This window comes from Thunnus maccoyii, chromosome 13 (assembly GCF_910596095.1).
Source record: "Thunnus maccoyii chromosome 13, fThuMac1.1, whole genome shotgun sequence".
Classification (NCBI taxonomy): domain Eukaryota; kingdom Metazoa; phylum Chordata; class Actinopteri; order Scombriformes; family Scombridae; genus Thunnus; species Thunnus maccoyii.
In genome coordinates this window covers 256445-262628 of record NC_056545.1, presented here as the reverse complement: position 1 = coordinate 262628, position 6184 = coordinate 256445, and positions in this window count along the sequence as shown.

Genomic DNA, 6184 nt, shown 5'->3' with positions numbered 1-6184 from the left:
ATTAAACTAAACTCAGACTAAACTAAACTCAGATTAAACTAAACTCAGATTAAACTAAACTCAGACTAAACTAAACTCAGATTAAACTAAACTCAGACTGAACTAAACTCAAACTAAACTCAGATTAAACTAAACTCAGACTAAACTAAACTCAGACTAAACTAAACTCAGATTAAACTAAACTCAGATTAAACTAAACTCAGACTAAACTAAACTCAGATTAAACTAAACTCAGACTGAACTAAACTCAGATTAAATTAAACTCAGATTAAACTAAACTCAGACTGAACTAAACTCAGACTAAACTCAGATTAAACTAAACTCAGATTAAATTAAACTCAGATTAAATTAAACTCAGATTAAACTAAACTCAGACTGACCTAAACTCAGATTAAATTAAACGCAGACTGAAATAAACTCAGATTAAACTAAACTCAGATTAAACTAAACTCAGATTAAACTAAACTAAGACTAAACTAAACTCAGATTAAACTAAACTCAGATTAAACTAAACTCAGATTAAACTAAACTCAGACTAAACTAAACTCAGATTAAACTAAACTCAGACTAAACTAAACTCAGATTAAACTAAACTCAGATTAAACTAAACTCAGATTAAACTAAACTCAGACTAAACTAAACTCAGATTAAACTAAACTCAGACTAAACTAAACTCAGATTAAACTAAACTCAGATTAAACTAAACTCAGATTAAACTAAACTAAGACTAAACTAAACTCAGATTAAACTAAACTCAGACTGAACTAAACTCAGATTAAACTAAACTCAGACTAAACTAAACTCAGACTGAACTAAACTCAGATTAAACTAAACTCAGATTAAACTAAACTAAGACTGAACTAAATTCAGATTAAACTAAACTCAGATTAAACTAAACTCAGATTAAACTAAACTCAGATTAAACTAAACTCAGACTGAACTAAACTCAGATTAAACTAAACTCAGACTAAACTAAACTCAGATTAAACTAAACTCAGATTAAACTAAACTCAGATTAAACTAAACTCAGACTGAACTAAACTCAGATTAAACTAAACTAAGACTGAACTAAACTCAGATTAAACTAAACTCAGATTAAACTAAACTCAGACTGAACTAAACTCAGATTAAACTAAACTCAGACTGAACTAAACTCAGATTAAACTAAACTCAGATTAAACTAAACTCAGACTGAACTAAACTCAGATTAAACTAAACTAAGACTAAACTAAACTCAGATTAAACTAAACGCAGATTGAACTAAACTCAAATTAAACTAAACTCAGATTAAACTAAACTCAGATTAAACTAAACTCAGACTAAACTAAACTCAGATTAAACTAAACTCAGACTGAACTAAACTCAGATTAAACTAAACTCAGACTAAACTAAACTCAGACTAAACTAAACTCAGATTAAACTAAACTCAGACTGAACTAAACTCAGATTAAACTAAACTCAGACTGAACTAAACTCAGATTAAACTAAACTCAGATTAAACTAAACTCAGACTGAACTAAACTCAGATTAAACTAAACTCAGACTGAACTAAACTCAGATTAAACTAAACTCAGATTAAACTAAACTCAGATTAAACTAAACTAAGACTGAACTAAACTAAGACTAAACTAAACTCAGATTAAACTAAACTCAGATTAAACTAAACTCAGACTGAACTAAACTCAGATTAAACTAAACTAAGACTGAACTAAACTCAGATTAAACTAAACTCAGATTGAACTAAACTCAGATTAAACTAAACTCAGATTAAACTAAACTCAGACTGAACTAAACTCAGATTAAACTAAACTAAGACTGAACTAAACTCAGATTAAACTAAACTCAGACTGAACTAAACTCAGATTAAACTAAACTCAGATTAAACTAAACTCAGACTGAACTAAACTCAGATTAAACTAAACTCAGACTGAACTAAACTCAGATTAAGCTAAACTCAGATTAAACTAAACTAAGACTGAAATAAACTCAGATTAAACTAAACTCAGACTGAACTAAACTCAGATTAAACTAAACTCAGATTAAACTAAACTCAGATTGAACTAAACTCAGACTGAACTAAACTCAGATTAAACTAAACTCAGATTAAACTAAACTCAGATTGAACTAAACTCAGATTAAACTAAACTCAGACTGAACTAAACTCAGACTAAATTAAACTCAGATTAAACTAAACTCAGATTAAACTAAACTCAGATTGAACTAAACTCAGACTGAACTAAACTCAGATTAAACTAAACTCAGATTAAACTAAACTCAGATTAAACTAAACTCAGATTAAACTAAACTCAGATTGAACTAAACTCAGACTGAACTAAACTCAGATTAAACTAAACTCAGATTAAACTAAACTCAGATTGAACTAAACTCAGATTAAACTAAACTCAGACTGAACTAAACTCAGACTAAATTAAACTCAGATTAAACTAAACTCAGATTAAACTAAACTCAGACTGAACTAAACTCAGATTAAACTAAACTCAGATTAAACTAAACTCAGACTGAAATAAACACTAAACTAAACTACAAGAAAGTAAAGTAAATTAAATTAAATTGAATCTAAACTAAACCAAACTAATTTGAAACTAAATGAAACTAAACTAAACTGAATCTAAGCTTAACTACACTAAACTGAATTTAAACTAAACTAAACTCCACCCACCTGAGTTCCCAACATGCCAAGCAGTTTGATGACCTCGGCCTGTCCCCCGGCGGCCTCCCTCTGGACCTGGACCAGCTGAGTCAGCAGATCCAGGACCTCCTTCCTCCACAGTGCCTCCTGCTGCTGATCCACATTCTGAGTGGCGGTGACGTCTGATTGGGCAGCAGGTGGGTTGTCGTCACCTGCAGTGAAGACGGCTGAAGTGAAAACTTCAAATCTTTGACAGGATTGGTCAACTTCCTCTGATTGTCAGAGTAAAGGTCAGTTATGTTATATTACAGACACTACAGACGCTGTAGACGCTACAGATGCTACAGATGCTACAGACGCTACAGATGCTACAGACGCTACAGACGCTGTAGACGCTACAGATGCTACAGACGCTGTAGACGCTACAGACACTACAGATGCTACAGACGCTACAGATGCTACAGACGCTACAGACGCTACAGACGCTGTAGACGCTACAGATGCTACAGATGCTACAGACGCTACAGATGCTACAGACGCTACAGACGCTGTAGACGCTACAGATGCTACAGACGCTGTAGACGCTACAGACACTACAGATGCTAAAGACGCTACAGATGCTACAGACGCTACAGACGCTGCAGACACTATAGATGCTACTACAGATGCTACAGACACTACACATGCTACAGACGCTACAGACATTATAGATGCAACTACAGATGCTACAGACACTACAGATGCTACAGAGGCTACAGATGCTACAGGTGCTACAGACGCTACAGACGCTACAGATGCTACAGATGCTACAGACGCTGTAGACGCTACAGACGCTACAGACGCTACAGACGCTACAGATGCTACAGACGCTACAGACGCTACAGATGCTACTACAGATGCTACAGACGCTACAGATGCTACAGACGCTACAGACGCTACAGATGCTACTACAGATGCTACAGACGCTACAGATGTTACAGACGATGCAGACACTATAGATGCTACTACAGATGCTACAGACACTACACATGCTACAGACGCTACAGGCATTATAGATGCTACTACAGATGCTACAGACACTACAGACATTATAGATGCTACTACAGATGCTACTACAGATGCTACAGACACTAAAGACATTATAGATGCTACTACAGATGCTACTACAGATGCTACAGACGCTACAGACATTATAGATGCTACTACAGATGCTACTACAGATGCTACAGACGCTACAGACATTATAGATGCTACTACAGATGCTACAGATGCTACAGACATTATAGATGCTACTACAGATGCTACAGACGCTACAGACATTATAGATGCTACTACAGACGCTACAGACGCTACAGACATTATAGATGCTACTACAGACGCTACAGACGCTACAGACATTATAGATGCTACTACAGATGCTACAGACGCTACAGACATTATAGATGCTACTACAGACGCTACAGACATTATAGATGCTACTACAGACGCTACAGACGCTACAGACATTATAGATGCTACTACAGATGCTACAGACGCTACAGACATTATAGATGCTACTACAGATGCTACAGACATTATAGATGCTACCATCATGTATTTATTACAGGCTGCGATCTGGACAGGACAAACTGCTTCCTGTTAATGATTAGTTCATATTTCTTCACTTCCTTCACTTGAACTGATGCTGACATCACCACCTGGTGGTCGGAGTTGGTAGTTTGAGTTTTTATTGAACTCATTAGTTGTAAAGTTGTGTTTTATCAGACTGAGGGACAGGTTGTATTATTCCATCATAGGAGGACTGTCGTTACTTTCTTTAATAGTCTATTGATTGTTTGATCAGTGAATAACGTATTGATTATTATTCACTGAGGTGAACTTATTCTGATGACTTGTCTAAGCAGTAGTCACAAACACAAAGAGTTGAGTTAACTATCATGGAAAACTGGAAAACACAATAATTAACATAAATTCAAGAAAGCTCCACAATATTTCACTAAATTACAGCAACTTTTCCACATGAAACGTCCAAATCAGCAGCAGAAAAGATTCATCATCATTCATCGTCAAAGCAGAGTCATTGATTCAAGAGTACCGCCACATGTAGTGGGGGTCCAACAGTAACCTGTAGCCCCCCCGGGGCTCCACAGGAGGTTAAACAGAATCCAGACAGCATTGACTTTGTAAAAAATGTATTTTACAAAATAAAGAAGAAGCATAACTGATGATCACAGTGAGACAAAAAGACAAGCAAGTTGTTTGACAACATGTTGGCAGACGCAATCTGTCAACATCAACTGTATCTGATGTTCAATCAAAGCTGGGATCAGACTCATAACCAGGATACCAACAGTAGTTCATTATTTAAATACACTCAGTGTCTGTAAAGACACCAACAGATTATTGTTGTTGAAGCTTCATGTGACAGTTTGAGGATTCACGTCATCGAGTTTCACAATCAGAACGTTTCTGTTCTGGGAAAAACAAGAAGTGAAACTGTGTGTGTGTGCGTGTGTGTTTAACTTCCATCAGCAGTTTGGCAGCAGAGTCTCCGGCTGCTGGACACAACTAAAACCAAAGTTCAGACTGTTCAACAGAATCAGGAATTAACCAAACAACATTCCTGTGGAAGCTCAGGACTGATGTTAATGATGTGATGATGTTAATGATGTTAATGATGTTAATGATGTTGTTGATGTGATGATGGATCGTTAGACCTGCAGTGACATGGTTGCCGGTATTGATCCCGTCAGCATGTTTCACCGCCGTGTAGTAGAAACGGTTTACCGGTACATCTCTAAACATCACCGGCAAGCTACAGATCGTACACTCCAGTCCATAACATCACCAGTAACCGTCACAAGCTAACAACATGCTAGCTAACAGCAACCAGCTAATAATACATGAAGCTAGCAAACAATCATCCTCATCTACATCACCTCATATAACATCTGTATAACACCAGCAGCTCATATGCTAAGCTAACTAACATGCTAAGATAAATAGCATGCTGCCAGCACCAGTTTGGTAGTTGTGAAGGTGTTCTGACAGATAAACTGGTGGATGTAATATTTTCTGATGGTGTGTCATTGAGCAGTTTGTAGTTTTTATATCAACATTCTTATAACTTCTCCTGTCAGTCATCTTGTTTCTGATCTGACAGCCGTAACGTCTCTAACAAGCTTAAACAAAGAGTGTAAAAGCATCCGGGACGACTGAGGACTGAAGACATCTGGAGTCACATTTGACCAGATGTTGAAAAGTTGTAAATATATTCGTCTCATGAGGACAGGTTCACTTCCACCTTCGGAGAGTAAATCTGACATTAGAAAGCAAATAAAAACACACGACTGAAACATTCAAAATGAGACAGAACAGTGAGCTGACAGTCCCTCCTGAGGCATGCTGGGAAACATCATGATTGTGTAACTCCAGAATTTCTTTCTGTCAGTGAGTCATTATGTCACATCCGCAGCTTCACATCAGCAGTCTTTAAAAAGACAGATTAATTCAATTATAGAAGCATCCTGGTGG